The 27736-nt window shown below is 34.7% G+C and overlaps 1 protein-coding gene across 1 annotated transcript in view; it reads left to right on the top strand.

The window, feature by feature from the left end:
- LOC105214763 (uncharacterized protein DDB_G0271670) overlaps positions 1–27736 on the top strand; it is an 80640-nt gene that overhangs the window by 27189 nt on the left and 25715 nt on the right. The gene's annotated exons all lie outside the window — the stretch shown is intronic.

The raw sequence follows: 27736 nt of genomic DNA, 5'->3' as shown, positions 1-27736 counted from the left end.
TTCGATTTTCTGCGGTATTCGCCGTTGCCAATGTTTAAGGGACCTTAAATCTTCCGCAAAACCTTTCTCTCGAAAACTCCTAGTGCCGTCTCATCGGATGTTGACATCGTCCACGCTTCTGCACCATAAAGTAGGACACGAATGATGAGGGACTTGTAGAGTTTGGTTTTTGTTCGTCGAGAGAGGACTTTACTTTTCAATTGCCTACTTAGTCCATAGTAGCCCCAGTTGGCAAGAGTGATTCTGCGTTGGATTTCCAGGCTGACATTGTTATTGCTGGTTCCCAGGTAGACGAAATTATCTACAACTTCAAAGTTATGACTGTCAACAGTGACGTGGGAGCCAAGACGCGGAATGCGCTGCGTTTGTTTGATGGCAGAAGATATTTCGTCTTGTCCTCGTTTACCACCAGACCCATACGCTTCGCTTCTTTATCCAGAAAAAGCAGAACTAACGGCGCGGATGTTGTTTCCAATGATATCGATATCATCGGCGTACGCCAGTAGCTGTACACTCTTATAGAAGATTGTACCTTCTCTATTTAGCTCTGCAGCTCGTATTATTTTCTCCAGCATCAGGTTAAAGAAATCACACGAGAGTGAGTCACCTTGTCTGAAACCTCGCCTGGTATCGAACGGCTCGGAGAGGTCCTTCCCTATCCTGACGGAGCTTTTGGTGTTGGTCAACGTCCGCTTACACAGCCGTATTAGTTTTGCGGGGATACCAAATTCAGACATCGCGGCATAAAGGCTCGAAAGCAGCTTTAAAGTCGAAAAGAGATGGTGTGTGTCGATCCTATTTTCACGGGTCTTCTCCAAAATTTGGCGCATGGTGAATATCTGGTCTGTTGTTGATTTTCCAGGTCTAAAGTCACACAATACGCTCGACATAATCTTATACGCGATGTTGAGGAGGCTTACCCCACGGTAATTGGCGAAGATTATGGGGTATCCTTTTTTGTAGATTGGGCAGAGTACACTGAGATTCCAATCGTCATGCTCTCTTAAAACCATATTCCGCAAAGAAGCTGATGCATGCACCTTATCTTAGCCGCCGTATTTGAATAGCTCGGCCGGCAATCCAACGGCCCCCGTCGCCTTGTATAGATCATCAGATAGACTGAGAAAGAGACGCTTCCAGAGCGGCGGATCGAAAAAGCATTTGGTAAAAAATAAATTTACTAGCATAATCACAGAGATCAAGCGTAATTAACAGCTAAATTAATTTTAAGAGGTATCCGCCATAAAGGATTCTCATAACGGATTCAACTCGTTAACTTAGTTATCGCTCTCACAGCTAACTTTTTTGATGAGAGAATAAAGTTCAAACATATCGAGTAGAGATGTGAGGAAGAAAAGACAGCACCAACAGCTACCGACAATTCTGAAACTACTTTAGGCCTACAATAGGTAGTATACAATAATTCCGTATATGGAGCGTTACCATAAGGTAGCTGGTTACGAATGATTTAAAAGTTATAAATAAAATTGTTTGAATATCGTCATCTAATTCAAAACTTTAATTCAATATATTTGTTAAAATAAAGGGAAGTTAACAAAAAACTCAAATCAAAAGATTTTCACCTGAATAAAAATGATATAATATTTCAATAAAAATGTACCTAATCTGTTTCCGAAATTCTTGATATATCCGTTATTAGCGCTTCCTTTTTCAGCTTGGAAAAAAGAAGAGTTTGGTCTTGAGGCAAGAGGACAAGACAAAGCACCTGGAGGCCACACACGAGGGTTGAAAAGTATCTGTTTTGATATGGTGAGAAATTACCGACGAAAAAAGATTGTGGTCTATAGTACTTTTTTCAGAGATGTAGAATTTTCTAAATCCAACTTACTTAAATGTTTCTAACTAATAACGACAAAGCATTTGACGTTTCACTACTTTTTCTTTCTTCTATTTCAACTAAATTTCTGAAGTACACACTTTATATGAAAACTCCGACGAAATGTGTAATATATCTATAAACCGTGTGGCTTCAAAAGTAGTTTTCAGGGTCTTCAATATGTGTACAAACTTTACTTGGACTCAGAGGCTTCGTTGTTTCCTTTTTATTAATGTCAAAGTGGTTATGTCATAACAAAAATAAAATGGGTTAATTGATGTCAAGTAATTATTCAATAATATTGAATAAAACACTGACACAATAATTTCTTTCTTTTAAGCATGCAAACAATAAAATTTCTTAATCCTCATTAATATTTCAAATACACTCTCAGTTTATGGAGCATTATGTGAGCGTTATCGGTCAATAAGTGAAAACAACTGTCCGCCACTCACAGCCAAAGTGTTCTGAGTGTTCATTGCTTTTGCAAAATTAAGTTACTTATGTAATTTCCGTTCACAACAACTACAACAACAATTCATTTATTATTACACGTTTAATGTACCTATGTATGTGTGTATGTATTTATGGCCATAAATGTGAATGTTCGTGTGTTTGTGTTTATATAATTGTTATTATGCATCAGTCACACAGCCGTCAGACGCAAATCCTCAGTTGCTGCTAATTTCATTTACGCAATCATAATAAAGCACACACAAATCCCAATGGTCGGAGTCAACTGGCCGCAGCTCTCTTTGGTCGATGGTTGGGGGGATGTGGGATTGAGGACAGGGGAATGGGGATGAAGGCATTATGCGGCATTCATTTATTTTACGTTGAGAATTTTATTGTCATTTTGTCATTCGTACGCATTTGGCAAACACAATTTGGCCATTGTGATGTTGCTTTATACTGTTCTTTAAAGCAGATGCTGTATGCAGTCTATGAGAGTGCCTAGGTGGTGTAGTTTATGTAATGAAACTGGAGGTTCGAAGAAATGGGTTCATTTATATAAAATCGGGTACATCTTTTATTTGTTTTTTGGAACTTCTAAAATATTCAGATTTTTAGATACGCGTTAGATCTATCTACCTATGTATGTCGAGGTTCCCTACTTTTTTAAAGAAAGCAAGTAAGATCGGGTATAACCGAACATTTTATACTCTCGCAATTTATTTATTTAATTTTATTAAACCCTAAGATTGGGTATATGGGAACATGGGTCGGTTTCTATACGATTTCATTTGGCACAGAGACATATTATTAGAAGAATAATATTCTGTCTGGATTTCTTCAAAAGATCTTTACTAGTGATTACTACATACATTGTAAACTTCAAAGTTCTGGTATATAGGAAATAGGCGTGGTTGTTAACCGATTTTACCTATTTTCACAACATATCATTGGAACGCCAGGAAAATTTTATGAACCGAATTTCATTGAAATTGGTCGAGCAGTTTCGTAGATTTGGCTTTTGACCCCTAAGTGGGCGGAGCCACATCCACTTAAAATTTTGTACACCAATTTTAGTTCAGCCCTTCAGTACCTTCTTTATAATGAAATTTAAAGTTTCTAGTGTTTTCCCTTACTGAATTAAAGCATTTTTAGTAGTTTTCAACATAACCTTTGTATGGGATGTAGGCGTGGTTATTATCCGATTTCTTCCATTTTCGGACTGTATATGGTTGTATCAAAAATGAAACGACTGAACAGAAAGTTTGGTTGATATAGCTTTAATAGTTTACGAGATATGTACAAAAAACTTAATTGGAGGCGGGCAACGCCCATTTTACCTAAAAACTGACATCCAAATATGCCCCTTCCTAGTGCGATCCTTTGTGCCAAATTTTTATACTCTCGCAACAAAAGTTGCCAAAGAGAGTATTATAGTTTTGTCTACATAACGGTTGTTTGTAAGTCCTAAAACTAAACGAGTTAGATATAGGTTTATAAATCTACATAGGTTACAAATCCGTCTGTCCGTCTGTCCGTCCGTGCAAGCTGTAACTTGAGTAAAAATTGAGATATCTTAATGGAACTTGGAATACGTGTTCCTTGACACCATAACAAGGTTAAGTTCGAAGATGGGCGGAATCGGACCACTACCACGCCCACAAAATGGCGATAACCAAAAACACATAAAGAGCTATGTTAAACCTAGCTTAAACTGTTAACTATGTCAAAACTATGTTACCAACTTCGTTGCGGGAGTATAAAATTCAAATTTAATGGAGAATGTTTATTATCATTCGAAAGAACATTCTTTGGTATTTATTTATTAAAGATTATCTCTTTCAAATATTAACCGCGGCCAACTCTCAGATGATCCATCCGTTGATTGAATTTTCTATGATTAGTTCGAGCATTGCAACTAGTAACTGGTGAATGACAAGCGTTACGAATTTTGCTTGTTCGCATAACCATTGAACAAAAAATGGGCCTCATCGCTGAACAAAATTTGACTCGAAAACGTCGGATCTTCTTGGAACTTTTAAAAAGTCCATAGAGCGTAGCGATGTCGCTTTCAATTTAATGCTCCAAGTCGTTCCAAACGTCAGCCCGAATTACTGCGAACGGCGTCAAATCGGCCCTCCACAAAAAGTATCTGTACTTGGATCAACCGATATTTTGCTCTTAGACGATTGTATTGATGTTGTATTTAGACGTACAAGCATGCACCAGCTACTGGCCATTATCATCAGATAAAACAAGTGTGGCCCTCCGTTGTGTAACATCGTAAAATAAGCATCCAGCAGTGTACCACCATTTAAATTCATTTATTTCGTTACGAATATATACTCTTACATGCACATTGTGTCACCACAGTACGGCTCAGAGTTAAGATGAGTTGAATTTGCAACACAAAGAGTCGCCATGGTCCCAGCAACAGACAGCTGCTTCCCTGAATGCTTCCATACAAATCAGCCATTTTATGATATTTCGCTCTATTTAATGCGGACTTCTTATGGCTTATTTGCAGAGTGCGCAAATAATTGTACTTGCATGGATATTACTTAGCCATCTCCCATAGTAATGGCTATTGTAATGCGCGGACCAAAGAATGTGTTACGCAATTGTAAATTTGTAGTTACGGCTATTCTTACGAGTATATTAAAGATATTACAGCAGATTACATACATATAAAAATATATATATGTATATAAGCCTTTTCAACTTGCACTGAACTATTGAAATTGTGTCCTTTCAAAAAAAACTTTACTGCAAAATAAGCATACAAACGCAGAGAGTCTCCTCTACATTCTGAAAGGATATTATGGTCATATAATATACGAATATATATAATCCCTGGTCGTTCACACAAAAGCACAGCTTTATGTATGTACATTTGTATGTACGCATAAAAATTTCAGTGCACGAGTGGACAATTATTTTTCTCAGAAGTACTAAACACTTATTTGTCGCTTTAAGGATCTCCGCAAGTATAAAATAAATTTTAATATCATTAAAAACTAATACACAATAATCAGTTAAATTGTGTGCAACCTAGAGGGGAATATTCAATGAATGTCAAGGAATAAAATGAAAGTGAAATAAAAAGGGGCTCAGAGAGAGAGAAAAAGAGATGGCGTAGAGTAATGAAGGTGTGTTAGCTATTCAAAAACGCAAAACTGTTGAATCAGCAGCAGCGAATCAAATAAAGTATTCCTTCTAAAGAATTACTTGGTCAATTCGAATAGTCATAAGCAATTAAATTGAATTGAAATATTCACAAAAACATTTACAACAGTTCCTTTTCATTAAGGCACTTTAATTGTATAATTTAATTTAACTATGAACATTCATTTTATTTGTACAAGTAATCAATTTTATTGATTTGTAGAAGAAAATAATTGCGCTAATGAAGCCATTAGTAGGCATTAGTAGGCATTAGTCACGCCTACAACTTTAAAACACTGTTGCGCATACTGAAAGGAGGTAGAGAGAGAGAGAAAGAGAGAGAGAGAGAGTTGATTGTGATTAATTGATTTTAGATTAATGTAATTACCATAAATTATTTTGCTCGCTTAACTAATGTAACTAATTTAAAACATTTAACTGGTGACTTGACTTTGACTGTTTAATCTTATTAGTAGATAATGCTTATGCGACTTAATACTAACTCTTGTTATTTATAGTCGTCTTCTTATTTATAGTCGTGAATAGAGAACTTTTATTTTTAATTTCTTATTGAGTTTGTGGAATATTGGCTCTCTGCTGCGCCAACACGAAGTCTCGCTGCTTTAGATCACGCAAAGAGGCAAATAATAAACTAGTAGGAGAAAACTCAGTTAAAATCATCTAGGTACCTGTCATAAAGGTATAGAAGGAAATGAAAAGACCCGCTCAGGGGCAGCCAGGAACGCAGTTCCATTACAATTTCCTTTATCAAATCACACAATCGTTGCATAAAGCAATGAATGCTAGAGGAACATCTCGTCGGGTCGTACCACAAAACTACTATGGGGTATTGTTGACAGTGGGCAGACCAAAAACTTCCTATTTTAAGCCAAAGAGAATTAAGCTGTGTGACAGGGGGATTCACGGGGCACTTACCTCTAAGAGGCCACCTGGAGAGACTTGGTATAGTAAAATAGGCAGAATGCAGGGCAGGATAACGAGACGCTAAAGCTTTATTTTCGCGAATGTCCAGCTTTCAGTTGGTTAAGAAAGGACGCCTTCCATAGCTCCCAATACTAACCTAAGAGAAATTTGAAAGCTAGGATGGAAAAAAATTAAAAAAATCGTCAAATCGACCGACCATAGAATATTGTTAAATTTCGATGCGGGTACAGTAATCTTTAAGGATTACGCTATAGGATACATGAATAAATGAATGAATGGGAAGGAATTAGTCTCCAATACATACCTTCAGTACAATTGGGTATGAAATGCCAAAACAACAATTAGTCACGTGTTCTTTTGCGACTAATCGTGGACCCATTACGGGCTAGTCACATCTTTTGCAGATTTATGTTAATTACATGCTAAGATTGTGTGATATCACACCGTTTTTTCCTGTGGGGATATGTAAAGCCTAAAATATATGCGGGCTATCTCGCTTCGATGCAGGCCTTGCAGCAAAACATCTCGCGTATCATTCGCCAGTTACCAGTTACCAGTCGAAATGCTCGAAAGATTAATCGAAAATTGATTTAAACGGATGGATCATCTGAAACGTAGCCGCGGTCTACATTTGAAAGAGATAATCTTTAACAAATAAATTCCAAAGAATGTTCATTCGAATGATAATAAACATTCCCCGTTAAAATTGAATTTTCCGTGTTTTTTATTTAAAAAAAAATAAGGAACCTCGAAATTAACCTTTTAGTAGCTACGAGTAAACATGACACGACTTTACAGCTGTGTGGCAGCTTATGGTGCCTTAGTTAACATATTTGAAAAGCTTTCTGCGACTTTTCTCCTCTTAATAATTATTTGAAATATACTTTATAGCCTTTTCGCACATACAAATTAATAGATCAATTAAAATTTTAAGTGAGGAAATATATGTTGACCTTGGCACTGCCGACTAGTCGATAATCGATCAACTAATATACATTATTTAATCTTTCATAAGAAGTTTGTAAGTTTCAACAGCTGGTTGATATTTTCTCAATAGACACAGCCATTATTTCCAACAGCGAGTAGTATTACTGCTATTTTATCAAAAAGTACAGCCAAATTTACCGCATGGAGACCAAGAACGTATATGTAATTACAAATCCATTTTTGGTCGCAGAGTTGCATTTCATTTTGAATTCGATTAAAATCTAATTAAGAAAAATTGAAATTTTATATTGTATGATAAATCGATATAGATCAGCGCTTTATTCGAGCAAAGGCCGTTTAATTGATCAATTAGCTCCTGTCCGAAAATGCGATTAAAAACTAATATTATTAATATTTCGAAACCTATACTATATGGGTATATCTAAATCTTATTTTAGATATAAAATTAAATCTTATTTTAGATGTAGACTCTTCAAAGAATTTTCACATTCTCCATTAACTTAAATTATCCGAATATTTTTGAAAGGTCTTCATTTTTGTAGCATAATAGAATCAGTCGATATGCATTTAATACAGCCCTCAGGTATTAAACAAGAAAAATTGTAAAACAAAGCGCTAGTCTTCTACTACATTTACTTGTCTTCTGCTGCTTTGCGGACAATGTCGAAGTCCTCGGTGTATAGCGGAACAAAGCCGCACATAAAAAGTACGAATTTGCATACCTTAGTTAGCTGCTTAACAAAAAGTTGTGCAAACTTTGCGACAACAGTAGTTACCTGCGATCAATATAACATACAAAGGAGTATTATGTACTCGAACTATACAAGTATATTGTACTTTCATACCCGCTTAAACATTGTGGCCTTGGATCGCACATTTAATATTGCAACAAGTCGAAATCGTATTATACAAAACTTTATACTATAAATGTATTTCATGGCTTTAGCGGTGTCTTTTAGTGCTTTTACTACAACTACAACAACACACAGTTGTTTGTACGCTTACGCCTCTGGGGTAGCATTTAAAAAAGCCATTTTTGCGGCGGCGCATATGCGGCACAATTGTTGCCGCCTTTTGTAGCAGCCTAAATGTATAAAAGTTTAAAATGTTCAGTGCAGTAAAGCATTTTGCATAAATTATTTGCGGCGTGGCACAAACGAACGTGACGTTCTCGCGAAAGCCGCACCATGCAGAGTAAAACTCATAATATATGGGTGCATGAGTACAGCTGCAAAATGGCCAGTGAGAAAAAGGAGTGGAAATATTTGTTGACTTTTCGACTTGCCTTCTTATTTGCAATATAAACAAACCTTCCATTAAATTAAATCTTCAAAACATCTCACTAAGGTCTTATGTGATGCTGCTTTTGCTGACGACATCTACTTCCTTGAGACTAATACATTTTCTCTGCGGGGTACACAGTTATATTATATATCCTCACATATTGCCTGTTATTCACAGCACAATGTTTGCGAGGAAATGTGTTTTAACCACTCGCCACTCACCATTCACCACTGCAGTATGCGCTCACTCACCAGCACAACACACACACGTGCATACCAATTGGGCTTCCGGTTCCGGTTTTAATGCGGGTTTTCATTGCAATACACTCGCCAACAGCCACGTTGACAGCGTCGATGACGTCGGTCCGCGGCTGCCACAAATTTTTTTCCGCACACACACACACACACATTCGACTGACGGACACAATACGCATTACATAATGTGCCGGTTGGTTGATCAGCATAATCACTAGGTCCTTCAATGCGTTGGTGTGTGGGCTTGTAAATGCATTAACATACATACATACACCGCAAAATCCCACTTGAAGTCAATTTCCAGTTCATTGTTTGACTTAATACTGTGAAGATGAATGCAAGATATGTATTGCAGTAGACCCATTAGGCTAGTTCGAAGGTTTGACTAATTATACATTAACTATTTTTATCTTTTATGAGAAAAATCGTGGGTTTAGACTATTTAATATGCTACTGTCTAAAAACACAAAAAAACACTTTTCGGTTGTCCTTTTTTGCAAAATATAGAACAACTAACTAACTCCGTCTCTCAATTATTCATAGTGTAGAGATACAGAGATGTATTGTCGGTAAGAACCACTCATTCCTTTCGTCTTAGACTTTCCTCTTTTCTTTTTAATAAGAAAATTAAACAATAATAAAAAATTGGATATTTGAAATCTCGGAGTAAATTTAATCTATTGGAACGTGAAAGGAAAAATTCCAGATTATAAGACTGTGTTTTCACTATATCAAATTCAATGATGAAAAATGTCACATATGTCTGTGAATTTTACGAAATCAATTGTGGAAATGAAAAACTACCATTGGTATGAGTAAGAGTTTTACTCGCCTTTCATTATGTAAAAGTCAATGTCAGTTTCATTAACTACAGTACAACATTATTGTACATGTATTTCCACTACATCAAGTCAAACCATAAATGTCAAAGAATTGTTTATTTCAGATGTTTAGACATTTAACGAATTTTATTGACACTCTTTTGAATCTACTGAATAATTTGCAAAATTGCACATATGTCAATGTCTATAAAATCAATAGTAATTATTGGTTTCGTGGGTTTAACTACAAATGTCAGTGAATTTGACGTAATGATTACCACGTTTTTTTGGAATTTACTCAACCCTTTTCGCAACTTAGCCAATTTTTTCATAAACGTCTATAATTCGCTTTAATCGGTTTGACTATAAATGTCACTTTTTTGAACTCACTCAATAAGTTGCCCAAGTGTTCATAAATATCTTTAATAACAACAATGACTTCCATTTTCACCGTTTTGACAATCATTGTCAAAGAATTTGATGTAAAGCACTTTTCCCCATAAGTCAGCTTTAGAAAAAATTGGCAGCGCCTGACTTAAATTCGAATTATATAATTTATACTGTTACCGAATATATCGGACAGGTGCAGATTCCTAAATGTTTTAAGACCTCTCCGTAACTTAGCATTTAGCATTTTAAAATTGTACAAATTTGGACATAATATAAGCGGTCGATAATCAGAAAAAAAATTGTCTTCAATTAAGAGTGGCCAAGTCAAAAAATCATCCAAGTTAGAAGGTAGCGAATAGCGAACACATTAAATCTCTATAGCAGTACTCAATAGTAGTAGTAGTGAAGCAAGCGGTTATACCATCCTCAATCCCATGACAGTTGGTTCAACGTAACCGGAGGTAGATAGGTAAAGTGGGTGTCGTATAACATTATTAGGCTTTTATTGATTTGATTCACAATGTCCCTGTCTCATAAACGAGTAAACCGCAACCAATTTTGCTTCGCATGTTGCGATTTCGATATAAATACAATATACACAAGCACTTCATTATTGTTATAGAAACAAATCTGTTAAATGGTGAAAACTAGAAAACTAGTCTTATTCTTATTCTTATGTGATACCAAATCGGATTTTAATATAAATCATGAGTCGGAGATTTCAACACTTCAGAAAATGTTTCAAATTGTTATAAAATAGTTATTTGTCCGAAAAAAAATAAAAAGTTTCGGACATAACTCTTAAAAGGTTATTTATTTTGTAAGCCTTTCAATAATGATAGTAAGTTTTCCAACAGCCTAGTTTTGGAACATTTTGCTATTATTCGTCTGAAATTTACTTTATACCTTAAAGCTCCGTTGCATAGTTCATAATTTTCAAAACTGGTATACAAATCATTTTAGAATTTCAAAAGTAGTAAACCTTTTGTAATTACAAAGTTATTATTTTTGCTACTTCTGGACGAAAAACAAAAAATAATTGGATACAATGATCAATTTCGGTGCTTACAAAGAAACTAAACTAGGACATAAAGCATTATACAGAGACTTTCACACGAGACCTTGCGGCAGTACTCACTTTGTGGACATTATGAGTGACAGTAGTGACAGTTAGGCTGCATGCTTCCTAGAATAATACCAAGCCATTGTTGAACTCAGTCACACATTGTGCCCCAAGGTGAAACTACTTTTGCAGCACATAGTACTCGCATTTGCTCCACAACTATAGGATTTTCTAACCACAAAACTTTCTCATAGAGCATATGACCACACACACACACACTCACGAATATACAAATGTTTGTGTGTATGTAATAATTTGCGCGTGCTTTTGTGTGGAAAATTGGCATGGAAATGAGTGCAATCTACTTTCAGGCGTCCCGCCTTTTAATGGCGCTGCGTCGCTGCGCCTTTGCATATGAAAGCGAAAAAAATGTTAATGCCGGCTTTTGAGGTAAAGTCATCAGCTCGACACACAAAAACACAAGCAATACATATGTACAATACATACGGGTTGGCATAACAATGGCTTTAAATAGGCGAAGTTGAGTGGCAGCGTAGCGGCTGTGTGACTTAATTGAGCAAGCATAACATGAACAAGAAATGACTTACGGTAATGAAATTTTTATAATTGCACAAGCGATTTCTTCTATACACATATACATGGACACTAATGTACATATGAGTTTGTTTGACACTTGAGTGAGTGTTGGTGAATAGAAAATGCTTGAGATGGCTATGAAATAAAGGGTAAAAGGGTTAGAAATTTAGTTCGAAAGGAAATTTAAAAGGGTTTCAAGACAAAAGCATTTAATTGTTTTATATACCTAACCTACACTTCACCACAAATATTTCAAGTTGATTTTTTCAAAATGTGGGCAAAATTTTCTTAAATTTTGAAAGATTATTTCGATGGCTTCTTTGACTTATGAATTCATTTTAGAGACATACATACGTAATATATAAGTAAATATGCATTATGAAACCTTATCAAAATCCCTTAAATCAGTTAACAAAATGTTTATCAAAGCACCGAATGCTTAATCCTTTGAAAGGCTTCATTGTTTGCCTTTGACCTTGTGAATGGGTGAATGCCGCCAGTAAAAAGGACAACAGCGATTAATTTAAACGGCAAGCCACAAAGGTAGAGTTTACTTTGATATTTTTGGCAGATAAACGCCAGCAAAGTGAAGCCCGCTAGATTATTTGAGCTCAAGAAGGTCTAAGTTAAAGTAATTTTCTAAGGAGAATATAGCTGGAAATATTACCGAAGCCGACTGTAAATCAATTTGCCATATTATAATGAACACAACAAGAATTTAAAAATTGTTTAAATTGAGCATACAATTATTTGCACTCCAAACTCACATGCTCATAGGTATTTCAATTATTAAACTATTTCGTTTTGATTGCGGCAGCCAATCAATTATTTAGTTTGCCACTACGAATGTCAAAGTGGCACATTTCAAGGTCATTATAATTTGGTAAGGCATAAATAATTAATTTGAACTTGAATAAGGAACTAACGCCATCAGTGCACAGTGTTTCGGCTTGTATGAAGTCTTGTATAAATAGTTTCCGTTGAGATATCGATATGAAATTTTCAACACAAATAAAAAAATATATTTTAAATAACATATTATAATTACTTTATGTGAACCAATTGAAGACTCACTAAAATGTAAAAAAACACAAATCAGGCTAGTCTCAATTAATCTCATAAAATAAAATAAATACCTTTATCTTCAAAATCAATTACAAAATTTTATACTCTCGCAACAAAAGTTGCTAAAGAGAGTATTATAGTTTTGTTGTTATACGGTTGTTTGTAACACCCAAAACTAAACGAGTTAGATATAGGGTTATATATACCAAAGTGATCAGGGTGAATAGTGGAGTTCAAATCCGAATGTCTGTCTGTCCGTCCGTCTGTGCAAGCTGTAACTTGAGTAAAAATTAAGATATCTTGATGAAACTTGGCACACTTATTTCTTGGCACCATAGAAAGGTTGCTTTCGAAAATGAGCAAAATCGGACCACTACCACGCCCACGAAATGGCGAAAACCGAAAACACATAAAGTGCCATAACTAAGCCATAAATAAAGCTATGGAAATAAAATTTGGTACGAAGGATCGCACTATGAAGGGGCATATTTGGATGTAATTTTTTTGGGGACGTGGCTAAAAAAACGAGTACAGAAAATTTGGTTTATATAGCTCTATTGGTTTGCGAGATATGTACAAAAAACTCCCATACAAAAGTTAGGTTGAAACTTACTAAAAGTGGATTAACTCACTAACGAAAAACGTCAGAAACACTAAATTTCACATAAGAAATGGCAGATGGTAGCTGCACTCAGAGTTTTTTACAAAATAGAAAATGGGTGTGGCGTCGCCCACTTTTGGGTCAAAAACCACCATATCTCAGGAACTACTCGACCGATTTTAATGAAACTTGGTTTGTAATAGTTTCCTTACATCCCAATGATATGTTGTGAAAATAGGTCAAATCGTTTCACAACCACGCCTACTTCTTATATACCAGAACTTTGAAGACGATCTGAACCGTTAACATTACAATATATAAAGTAAGCACTAGTGAAGATATCGGTGCAGAACTTTGCACAAATTCTATGTTTATAGTGTGGCAGCCCCATTCTAAAAATCGCCGAAATCGGACCATAGGTTTTTAAGGCCCCATATATCAAACACGAGGACCTCGGTGCTTCTAACCTAATATTAGGGTTTCCAACTTTCAATGGACTTTATACAATATATATGACGAATATGGTGGTCAAATAGTGTATTATATAATATAAATAAAGTTAAATAAATAAATTGCGAGAGTATAAAATGTTCGGTTACACCCGAACTTAGTCCTTCCTTACTTGTTTTTTTATTTTTGGCCTATGAGCGGAACCACTGTGCAGTGTGTTGTATGCTCGTGATGAATTTATTTTGTCATATGCAAGGAAGTACTATGTCTTCTGATTGATATGTATATGTGACCTGGGTGTAAAAGAATCAATTTTCATTCTTTAGTTGATTCGGATGGAAGATGAGATGCTTTTTCACGTGATAGAATCCAAAAAAAAACTAGTTTTCGCACGTTAGCTCCCTTTTCGTAGACCAGGTCACATATGTGTTTTCGATACATATTGTAACATGCAACATTGAACAGGTAGAGATGGCAGGTCGTTCGTTTAGAATAGGTATTGAATAATCTTAAAAATGGGGTTTATTTTATATCATAATATGATTTCCACTTGAATATCATTTAAAGTAGCCACTTTAACTTAAAAAGTTTAGGGGTTATATACAGTTAGAATTTTCAAAAAATAGATTTTTTTTATTTCATTTTCCTAATGTACATATATTTAAGAATACACACAAAATATCGTTTCATATCGTTCCGGTGAATATTTTCAAAGTTACAAGCAAATGAAAAATTTGAAAAGGCGTTTCAGAGTGCTTGGAAGTACAAGGTCCAAATGGCGTTTTCAAAGTCGGTGACCAATATTACTCGAAAACGGCTAGACCGATTAGTTTCAAATTTTAACACGACCTTCTTAAATATATTTTTTAGTAATTAATCGAAGATTTTTTCTCTCCGATAAATATTTTTTTTTATAAACAATTTAAGGCCGAAATTTCGGTGAAAAATCGATTTTTTTTGAGAAACCGCCATTTTGTCAAAAAAATTTATTTTGCTTATTCCTTCGATAAATTACTAGATTTAACATTATTTTAACGAAATCTGTTTGGGTTTTAATTTCGGATGATCCTGTTCCGAGATATAGTGGTCACCGCAAAACGTCTTTTTTGAGAGGAGCTCCTGGAGATCAGCTGTAGCTCTTTTTCAAATAAATATTTTTACTAGTACTAAGTCTTAAAATACAGTTAAAAGATACCATAATATGTGTATAAATTTTTGGATCAATAAATTAAAAAGTTTTCTCAGAAAAAATTCTGGAAAATTCACTTTTTTTTCGGCCGTTTAACTGTATATGACCCCTTAAATGCTATAAAAAAGATATTTCTTTATAGCGTTTTCTTTTCCCAAAAAAAACATCGCATTTTTTCTGCCCTGTACTCGGGGTTTCAAATAGTGAGTGAGAGTTGACCAGCATAATAGGGTGTTCTTTTATCATGTAAAGAATTGAACACACTCAAAGAGGTAATATAATATTGCAATATAAAAAGGCGGCTCTTTCATTGAGAAAAGAAACGTGCTTAGATATTAAAGATGACAGCAATTTTCAATCGCCATTCTTACTAAACTTGCATATAAAACTTAAGAAATCTAACAGCGAGCAAATTAATATTATTACCAAACTTTGTCAATGCTTCCGCAAAACACTCTGGTGCAAATTGCTGAACAAAATTCAATGAGTAAAATAACAAACACGACACATCCACATTAAGGTCACAAACTTTCTTGATATTCAAACATGAGTAACAATTCTTCAAGTAACACCTGTTACATCTAATCAAGGTAATAACTTTGACTGAAGAGCTATTTGTGTTTTGTGCAATAACTTTATTGATTGAGCATTAATTTTGCGTTTGACGACCATTGAAAATAGATAGCATCGTAAACGCAACTAAACAATCAGTAACTTTCTATCAGTAAACCAAGAAGAGAACTTCAGAACATCAATGAAGACAGCCATTTAATAGACATTTGATGAACAATATTGAATAAGTTGCCAATTTCTTATAAATTGTTAAAAGGGAAAATTAAAATATAACCGGGATCATTATTTTGACAATGTTTGTCATTGAATTTGACTGCCTATAAACCGCGGATTCCAAGTCACTAAAAGTTTTTTTTCATAAATATTCTTAATACGAGTACATATGATGTATCTTTGTAATTAAATATATATTTATAACGTGGGCATGACAGATGGTTTCCACTATGTCAAATTCAATGAGACTAAATTGACAAAAGTACCATTTCTATGCCGTTATTTTACAGACTTGGTAGACTATCTTATTAAGAAAGAGAATGATAGTCGAAACTGGCTCCTACTGAAATAAGTAGGTATATGAATCAAATCGAAGCCTACCGCGACTGTCATTTAAGTAGACATAATAAAGACTGTTCATAAAAAAGAAACTGTACAAAACGTAAGTGTAAGTGTAAGTTACTTCCAGATATTAAAATATACCATTATTCACTAAATCGTGTTCGTGTTTATTAAACGACAAATAATTTAAAAAATGTATGCTCTTTTGTAGACATTTTTTATATGGGAAGCTTAGGAATAACGGAGTTATGAAACCATTATGGCAAATGGTCAAAATAATTTTGATTGCAACTTATTTATCCGAGCAGTAATATCATTGCGTTTTGTTCAGTAAACTTGGTTTTTAGTGGGATTAATATTTCAAGCTGCGTCAAATCAAATGTGTCGATGGTGATTACTTAAAAGAAAACTTTCTATTATATATAACGAAACACACCTAGAAGCTTCTAGTAAGAAATAAACATTTCAACAGACAATTACTTATACCCTTATTGAATAGAACTTTATTGGTTTCGAGTTATAGAGTCACTTCAAATCAGCATTTAATTCTTTAATTACACTTTTTAAAAACACTATTAAATCAATTACATTGCCAATTTACTATGTTCACATGAACGAACAGTGTAATCTACACCCATGTGATATTAAAACTCAATTGGTGTGCGAAAAGAAATGCGTATTGTATGCTTGTAGGCTTGTAGGCGTCCATTCAATCAAACTCAATTTTCTCCACTTGCAAGTAAGTTCTGCAACAATTACCTTGAAAAGTTTATTATTATTTCGCATGGGTGAAAATCGATATTTTACTTGCTCACTTTGCATTTTCAATGGCAGCAAATTTTCTTTCCCAACATTCATGATGATTAGTAACTTTACCCCACGAAGACACCTACGTAGCTGCAATAGTTTATTCAGTGTTAATGAGGTTTTTTGATATTTTACTCTATGTACTTCTGCAAAGGTTAGTTTTCGTAGAAATTCGTTCTAGTTTACTTGCCATTAACACCTTTTTTCTATGGTGGTCATGCGATATTACAGAAAAGTATTTGGTAAGAGTAACTTTTTATAGCGTTAATGTTGTTAGTATGTTGTATTTGTTATTGTTCTTGCATATACATATGTATGTCTGTATACTTTAGCATATAAGTTTATTTGCATGAAAAATTAACCCAGAGCAATGCTTTATGGCATTTAATCACGAATGCTTGCGTATATTAACGGTAGTTACAATAAAGTAATTTGGACATTCACATAATAGCGTTCCAGAATAATTACTTTAAAGTAGCGCCACTATGAAATATAGACCAAAGCACAGGCATATAACCACTGTATACATGTACACATTTCTGATAATTGCACTGGTTAACGGAATTTAAATTTTTTTTGTCTATCGAAAACTCATATAAAATTGATATTGTGACCGTAGTTATTAACAATAATATGTGAATGGAGAAAAGATTGACATTTAGAGAAATTATTGCTTGATACAGAAAAAGTCCTTCGTTCGTAAATACTTGGCATCTGGAAGATCTCTTTTAAGTCTCCAATAATTATTTGCTGGCATTTCTGCATTTCGCTCCATTTCTTTTGATAGCGCTTTTCCATTAAAGAAATGTCCTAATGAAACCTCTCGTCTTGTTCCTCACTCACAGCCCCCAAATTTGCTGGAATGAAATCATGATGAAAGTCTTGCTTAAAAGACTTAAAAAATGTCTTTACGTTAATGTCATACATTAGAAATTCATTTTTCAATTTATAGCTTCCCAGAAAATGTTGGACAAGGTTTACAAAACATTTCCAGACGAGTTGATCATGCAGTTTTTCTTCAACTTATCATTTATCCGTTGCCGTTTTTGTGTACCTACAAATATTCCTTATATAACTTTGCTTCGCTGACTCCTGAATACAGATTTCTCATCGATTTGGAGGCTTTGACACTGACAGTTTGGCACTATGTAGGATGGGTCTGTCGGCCGAAGACAGGTCTGTCGGGGTTATAAGAAACTTGTCGGACAGCAACTATCACGACGAACGAATTGCCATCATCAGTGATAGCCAGGCGGCTCTCCAGGCACTGTTATCCTTCGAAATAAACTCGGGGTTGGTCTTGGCTGCATCGGAAAACTCAATAGAGTGTGCAGCTATAACAGATTAACACTGTTTTGGGTACCGGAACATGAGCCATACAAGGCATTGAACTCGCAGACCAGCTAGCTAGGAAGGCCGCGGCTACCAGACCGGTGAGGCCAGAGTACTTCATTGCTGTTGGTCCGCAAGCTCTCATAAATGGACTACTCGAAGGCGAATTGGTAAGTAGGCATCGCTACTGGCTGCAATTGCAGGGACTTCGCCACTCCAAACTGTTTCTAGGGGGGAACAACCGCAAATGATTCAAGCAAATTATTGCGCTTCCAAGAAACAAACAACAAGTAGCACTTTACACTGGCCACTGCAGACTAAGGCGTTATCTGAACAAACTCGGCATCTGCTCTACGGACCTGTGCAGATTCTGTGATTTGGAAGCGGAAACACCTGAGCACCTACTCCTGGAATGTCACGCCCGGGATTAAGGTGGCAGGCAATGGGGTCTCTATATCCCATCGGGACCACCAGCCCTGCAGCGTTACTAAGTTTTCTTAGAGCTACAGCACTGGATGGTATTCTGTGATAAAAAGGAGAGGGCACAGTCGCAGTGCAATCCTCTAAAAAAATCTAATCTAATCTAAAAACTTGCTAAAATTGTAGATTTGCAAATCGAACAGACTACTGGCATTAATCAAATATGATGATATTATGAAATACGGAAAGAATATATTTACAAGAGACTGATCTCAGAGTTAAAAGTTGCAAATCCAAATCTAATCTTTATTTTATTAGTCCTCAGACTCTAGAAAGGTCAATAATAATTATTGATTGTGTAAAGCGACCTTAAACCCCTAGAACATTTCAGTTTTTTTAAAAGCTAATAGATCTCAGGCCCAAGAATCATATTATTCGCCCGTCTCCCTGCATTTCCGTTCATCGCATCTCTAAGTTTAGTTCGTCATCATTTTTATACCATTTCTTTGCCGGTTTAAGTCAGCGCTCAGATTACATCAGAGTTCATAACACTTTCTTATCCATTATCCAAGACTCTATTCCCAGGTTTGTGATCAATGTATATATACTATATAAGTATATATTAATTTTTCTAAAAAGTTTACCATAAAAATTTTGCGAAATTATCAAACATTGAGTACTGAAACATGAGAAGTTGCTTCATTCGCCACATCCATCAAGCAAAATATTGTTTATTTAGCAGCTGAGAGAAGTTTGCATTAGACAAGAAAAGAACAGACTTCTATAAACAAAAGAAAAATGTACACAACTACACATAAATTACCAAAAGAAAATTTAAATAAATAAAACGCTTCACTTAATCTCAATTTATGATTGGGCTATTAATTAAATTTGCATCTCAGCTGAAATAACAGCAACTGAGCACATAACTAGCCATGCATATATACATGCAAATGTAAGGCAAACGGTTTATTATTTTAATATTTAAACAACCGTTTAACCTTTCAGCTTACAACTTATCATAACTCAGAAAATTTCACTGCCAAAAAAGGGTAATAAATAATTTACGGACGTCTTAAAACCTTTTATTTGCTGTTTTTTTCATCTCACTTTTAATTGTTTTTAACAGCTAAGCCACCTTTAGACATTTGCTTCGGGAAGGAACTAAAGCAACCGTCTTCATGGTGACCTTTAACCTTATATTTTGCAGCGCTGTTGTCTCTGTTGTTGTGCTGCTTAATATGTGTTGTTGTTGTTGCAACAATATAAACCATTATTTTTTGATTACACCGCTCCGGTGGAAAAAAAAGCAACATTTCGTTTTGACATTCGCTTTTTTAGCCGTCCGTTAGCCAACTTGGCAGCTCATTCCGTTCGTGACTGAGGACGAAAGGAAGTTTAAGCGAAATAAAAATGCATGAATGTGTACACTTTCGTTTAGTTAAACTGTTTTCCAACTTTTTTCTACAAATTTGTATTTTAAACTGTTTTCCGGCATAAATTATATGTAGTAATTGCAATACTTTATTTTAGGCAAACTACATCTATAGTGGTCAGTTAGGATGTACCGTCAGAAGTTTTTGATTAATAAGCAAATGGAAATGAAGAGGAATAAATAAAGGTCAGCAGTGCGTCATGGCGTATGATTAACATTAATTTTGATGGGTAGTGTCCCACGGCGTATGATGAACATTTTTACCAGTCATTTTGAATATGGTTTAAATGGCATACTATTGCTACTGACAGTTTTAAAATATACATACGTGAGAAATTAATTAAAATATTTGCTACAAAGGCACACAATTTTAGATTTCCTTTTCCGAAAATTGCTAACTAGGAAATTATTTTCGATCTATTTTAAAATAAGAACTGATTAGTGTGCAGTTATTCACTTACCAGTTGGTAAGTTTTTGTTGGCGGCTGCGCTCCTAACTGTTAGGCACTTACTACGAAATTCAAGCCGGAAAGCGACGGATAGCATAATTTGCTGACGCTCAAAAAGTCAGAAAATAAATCACATTTTTAGCTTTTGTTTGTTACCACCTTTGCTATTGAAAATTCTGGAATATCCATAATGCATGACACAACCTTTTTTTGCTTTCGTAGGTTTCAATTAAACTTGTGCACTTGATATGTATTTTAAATATCAGACATATATATATGTCTACTAGTGGCCGGACAATGCATTGCTGTGGATAAGGTATATGTATGTTAAATTCTATTCTGGTTAACTATTTTATAAAATGAAATTATGTATGGAGTAACTTAATATATACAAAAATGTTATAGCAATTGCTGTATCTTGCAGTTAATGTCAATAAGTTATGATCCAAGTAATTATTTTGTATTTGCATCTCAATTAATTAATTTTTGTCGTGAACGATAAGTCATAAATTGTCTGGCAGTTCTGTTTGCAGTTCTATTCCTCCGCTGCCAATAATAATATTGTGTTTCAACATTTCGACATAAAATGTTTTGTTTATGCGTTATTATCGTTGTGACTCTACTACTTTCACTACTTTCCGTTGCAGAAGTCCGATTTTGACCATCAAGAATACCAACCTTCTCATAGTATCAAGGTTTAAGTGTGACCTATTTTATATTAGGATATCCAGATCAAATTATCGCTTGACCAAATGATCGACCGGAGCTGTGACCACGACCATTTACTTAAAAATGTGTAAATCCTAATGTCCTTCCGTGCTGTGAATATCTGTGGAAAAAGTCTTATTTTTTCTTAATTTCTTTTTTTATTTTTGGCATTTGTCCGGTTTTGCCTATCTACAATACAATCTCACAATGCTCATTGTAATGTGTACGAAGTTTTATTAAGATGTCTAGATTTCAATTCCAAATATCGCTTAACCGAATGGCCGAATGGACAGACTAATGGACACTGTGACTAAAATTTTATCTATCCTTTATTTTAAGTTGGACCATACTGCAGGTGTTCAAAAATGAACATGTATGTTGGAGTCAAAAGGCCACACTTAGTTTTTATGTAGCAATACATATATATACATTTTTTTATTACTCTACATATTAAGAATATTAAATAAGAAAAATGTAATAACACATACAGTCCACTGAGCATAAATATGTATGTTCAAATATATTTAACGAGCATACATACATACATACATATAATACATACATTTATATATACAAAGTACATATATTTATATGAGGCACGCATGCATCTATATGCAACATGCATGCACTCAACAAACACATTTATATGTATGCACAAAATAACCTATTGGTTATAAAAATACATTTGGGCAATTGCTTGTGTGCATTTGAAATAACCCCTTATCGTGCAACATATAAAATATACATATAGACATACACACATACATATATAATTAGTTCTTAAGATAATTCTAAAATTTGTATATAAGTAAGTAAAAAACCAAAATAAAATTAGAATGAAATAATTTCTCAATAAGGCTAGACTATCACTTATTTTCCCCCACCAGCGGTAAGAAATATTTGACACAGCTAGTTTTAACAGCAGGGGTGTGCAAAATTTCATTAAAATCAGTTCAGTAATTTAGGCGCCAATCCCGAACAAACAACGTGACATGAAATTTGTATATGTATAGTAGAGCTCTTAAAATTAACTTTAACTAAATTAACGTTTCAGTTGACGGAAGGTTGTTCAAGTAAAATGTTTTATTTAAAAGAATCTCTTATGCCGATTTTACTATTATCAATTTATACCGATCTCTGAAAATTCAAAAAGTGCACCGTACCGATTTTAATCCATTTCAATGCCAGCAATAATAGTTTTCCTATTTAAATATTGGACTAGCACTGACTTCAAAACTTATTTCAAAACAATTCATCATTAAGTTTAAGAAACTGACCTACACACTTAACTCTCTCTATCTCTATTGTGAACTGCAACTCAGCATTCCAGCAATACAATTTCCCTTTCGTGTAATTCATGTCGGTGAAGACAGAACCTTATTTTGGGTGTAGTTGCCATGCTGATTTCCGCAACGAAACCTTTCAACCAAATTACAACTAGCACTTTTCGGAGAGCACCTCAACTGGCCAATGCAGAGGACACACACCCGCGCACTCTCATATCCCAAAGCAGTTATAAACGTTACCGAGGCAGCTGGCAAAACTTTCCACCGACACGTAGTGGCCATTTAAAGTTTGATGCAAACGCGCAGTCCGTGTCCGTGGTTACCGCGAGCGTCAGCAAAGAGCAACAGAAGCAACAAGCAGCCTGCAGCCTTGGCAGCGAATTAAATTGCATATTTTAGCAGATTTTAAGATGATGCTTGCGGTTAGCAAATATTTTGTACGTGAACCATTTCACGTAGATATATGCGTAAGGTAGCTATTGTGGGTGTTTTTGGGGGGGGGCTGAGGTTCGAGGTGAAAAATGTGCGCTGAAGCGTTTATTGACTGCTGCAATTCAATTCACTAAAACGCGATTTGTGGCATTCCAAATGAAGTAGCAGCTATCATTTGGTGCTTGAAGAACAACAAAAACTTTGAATTTCGATTAAATTTGAAACTCGCTGAATTTTAAACAGTTTCACGAATTTAAAAAAATGTTTATTATTTATGTACTTTGCATATTGAAAATTGCTTGCAAGAGAGTGAGAGAAGGTTTAAATTAAAATAAATTGAATTTTAAAAGTGAAATATTTTTTTTCGAATTATCACTGTATATAGAGTTAGGGAGTGTAGACTTAAAGCAGGATAAAACTTTCCAAAGTCTCTCCTTAACATCATAATAAATGACTTTTCTTTTCACGTTTCTGGTTACCGTAGAAATGAACTTTCATTGTTGCCATCGTATTGCCACTTCAGGTGCTAACTAAGTTCCTGGTGATTGAATTTAATTCTATAACACCCGCGAGAAATTGGTGCTATTTAGCGGCAATGTGCGATATAATAGACGCAGCTGATGCTACTAAAGTTAAAAATTGTCTTTCAATAATGCGTTAAATTATATGAGATTCCTCCATTTATTACCATGTTTGCTAGCCTCTTGATTAAACTTTATTGTCCTTAGATATTTTGTTGTCAAAACTTCTTCTCCGGGTTAAAACGGATAGTTCTTTGCTTCGGCAACCCTGCGGATTCCAGTCGATAGCGATCTGGATCTGGATCTCGTCTCAGAACATGTCCGAGCCAACCCCATTTTCTTTTGAGGATTTCGGCATTAGATAACAGAATAGTCTTCCATCGGATCACTGCAGTATCTTCTGCAATTAAATAAAGTCTTCTCGGTCTGTTAAAAATAGTGCTTAGAACAAGAAATATATACTTTTTATATTCCAATTTAGCCAAGCGGCTTTAAAATCACTAAAGACTCCTAGGATATAATCGAAAATAGCGAAAGAAAGCCATATCATATTTCACAAAAATCCTGCAATGGATCCCAGGACCTAGTGATACACCTGGAAACTGCGAAACAGGTGAACTAACTGGCTGGGCATTACCTTTTCGTTAAATGACGATAAAGAGAAGAATGTACATACATAAGTATATGCTTCTGGCTATGTTCAAATATTTAATCGATGCAATTGTGTAGATATAGCTGATGAATCTGTGTAGAAAAAAATCGTGACTACTTCAATAAGCAAACACAAGTGGACTGAATGGAACGGGGACCGCACATGTCGGTTATTGAAATTTAAAAGGAGACATAAAAGCTCTATTAGGAAAAGCTAAAACGCCAGCAGATTACTGTAGGAGAAGTTCCACGACCAATGGTTGCACATATAAAACTATGTGAATTATTTCATTTTATCAAGACTACAAGTTTTCCAAAGAGCACATAATACGAGGGCTGTTATATATATTTCTATAATGAAAATAGGAATATTTATCAACGAAAATGGTTTTATTGTTTTTCAAAATATTCTCCATCAAGATTTATACACTTTTGCATGCGCTCAAACCAATTTTCGAAGCACTTTCACGGAATTCGTCTTTGTGCGAGCGTCAGCCACGATTGAATTCGTTGAACAAAGATTTTAGTTCATCGATGCACTCTTGTCGCGATAATCCACGTCGAAAGTTGTGAAAAATGATCGCACGAAAATGTTCACGAGTTAATTCCATTTTTTGGCCGAGATGAATTTTATAATTCCCTGTAAATAAAACAATTCACGATTAAATGACAAAATGTTCTGAGTGATGTTATGTTAAAAAATGTCAAACTTTTCAATGGAAATGTCAGATTGCACCTGGCAACACTTAGTGTATATATAGCAGCCCTCGTAGTGTGAGACGACTTTAGGCCCAGTAGTTTCACAATAGGCCTCCCAAAGCCCTTGGTGGGTCGACTAATGACTACTACTCCACTCTAACTACTACGATTCTTACGGACGCAACTTTCATTATTTATTAGCTCCAAGAAATTTCTCGAAAGTTTATTGTACTAACCCAAAAAATAGATTAGGGAAATCACAGCTGGCTCAAAAAGACAAAACATACCAAATTGCGAAATGAGGAAGAAATATTTTTTACCAGATGAGACTACCTATATCTAGAATATAACTTCAATACCGAATACTTCCCCCAAAACAGTATGTAACGCGTCGGGAGTGTAATGGTTTTTTAGGGGTACTTCAATTATGGTCAGTAATTATAATTATAATCGACGATACAGTGAACGCTTTATAAAATACCAACAAAATGTTTTCCTAAGTCGAATAGATGTATATTATAATGCAAATTAATATGCCTTCTACTAATATCGATTTTTAGAAGACTTACCGAAATTTTTTTCCTTGTTAAATTTTGTTTATTAATTTTCTCACTGTCTTAGCTTACTAATGTAAATATGTTTACTTTATCATACTACAGCTAAAATATAGATACATATATACACATATGTACTATATATCCATACATTCATATAGGCCGAAATATATTGCACTTTCCGCATGACTTGTTGTTTTTATTGTGTGGAAAATTTGTTCATCACGGCAAAGTGAAAATAGTTACGGTATCACCTCAATGAAACCGTGCTAACGGAGAGCGGAGAGGGGTTGGCATGGATAACCAATTTGCAGCAAATAAGAAACTCAACCAACGAGAGTGGATAATCGTAAAGTTCGTTTGGGTTCTAAATGAATACCAGGTTGAGTGAGTTCGGTGTGGATTTCAAAGTTGAAACTTTTGCTGTTGTTTGGCTACTCACTGTGCAGTGTGGCTTGATATAAGCGATAATTTTCTTCGACTAATTGAGAATATGCCATCTAATTTGAATTCAGCACTTTACTATCCCGATAGTTTATGAATCAAATAGATCAAATTGCCACTAATGAATGCTTATTCATAGTACCGTGCGTATATTCGTTACAAGAAATAACTTCTCAATATAAATTATAGTTGAATTCTAGTTTTTTTTTTCGTTATTACAAACATTTTTAAAAATTAATAAATATAAGTAATTTATTGTATATGGACAGGTTTGACCTTCGTCCAATTAGCCACTTCATTTTTGATAATTTCAGACATATTAATCTAATCTTTTTATACTCTCGCAACAAAGTTGCTAAGTAAGTATTATAGTTTTGTTCCCATAACAGTTGTTTGTAACACCCAAAACTAAACGAGTTAGATATAGGGATATACATACATATATATCAAAGTGATCAGGGTGAAGTGTGGAGTTCAAGCCCGGATGTCTGTCCGCCCGTCCGTCTGTGCAAGCTGTAATTTGAATAAACATTAAGATATTTTGATGAAACTTGGCACACTTATTTCTTGGCACCATAGGAAGGTTGCTTTGGAAGATGTGCAAAATCGGACCACTGCCACGCCCACAAAATGGCGAAAACCGAAAACACTTAAAGTGCCATAACTAAGCCATAAATAAGGCTATAGAAATTTAACTATCGCACTATGAAGGGGCATATTTGGATGCAATTTTTTGTGGAGAAGTGGGCGTGGCCCTGCCTTTTTTTGTATATATCTCGCAAACCAATAGAGCTATATAAATAAAACTTTCTGGAGTCATATCTTTTAGCTACTTCTTAATACAGTCCAAAAATGAAAGAAATATGGTAATAACCACGCCCACCTCCCATACAAAGGTTACGTTGAAAATTACTAAAAGTACTTTAACTCACTAACGAAAAACGTCAAAAACACTAAATTTCATATAAGAAATGGCAGATGGAAGCTGCACTCAGATTTTTTCACAAAATGAAAAACCATATCTCAGGAACTACTTGACCGATTTCAATGAAACTTGGTTTGTAATAGTTTCCTTACATCCCAATTATATGTTGTAAAAATAGACAAAATCGCGTCACAACCACGCCTACTTCCTATATACCAGAACTTTGAAGACGATCTGAATCGTTTATTTTACAATATATAAAGTAAGCACTAGTCAAGATATCGGTGCAGAACTTTGCACAAATACTACGTTTATAGTGTGGCAGCCCCATTCTAAAAATCGCCGAAATCGGACCATAGGTTCTCAAGGCCCCATATATCGAACTTGAGGACTCGATGCTTCTAACCTAATATTAGGTTTTCCAACTTTCAATGGACTTTATACCATATATATGACGAATATGTGGGTCAAATGGTGTATTATTTAATATTAATAAAGTTAAATTAAAACTTAGCCCTTCCGTCTTTATTTTAATATGCTATTTCCATCGTAATCTGGCATCGAGCGTAAACCGAATTCTAATGACTTACGATTAATAGATATAATAATCGAATACTTTTTCTTAGCGATTAACCGATAAATCGGTTATTTTATTTATTTGACATCACTAGATTCAGCTAAATATAAATTCAAATCATTTCGGTTGTGTATACAAAAAATCAAGTACAAAGAAGGATATGTATAGTTTATACATATATGCACTTGCAATATGTATCCTTCTTAAACCACGTATGTATTTAAGTGACTTTCATTTTCTTCTCTATTCCACTGTTCTAGACTTGTTAAGTGAATTCTCTTCCAAAAATTTAATGGTTGCCTAGGG

Source organism: Zeugodacus cucurbitae, chromosome 4 (assembly GCF_028554725.1).
Source record: "Zeugodacus cucurbitae isolate PBARC_wt_2022May chromosome 4, idZeuCucr1.2, whole genome shotgun sequence".
NCBI lineage: Eukaryota > Metazoa > Arthropoda > Insecta > Diptera > Tephritidae > Zeugodacus > Zeugodacus cucurbitae.
The sequence above is the reverse complement of the archived record's forward strand: the minus strand, read 5'-3'. Positions and strand labels throughout refer to the sequence as shown.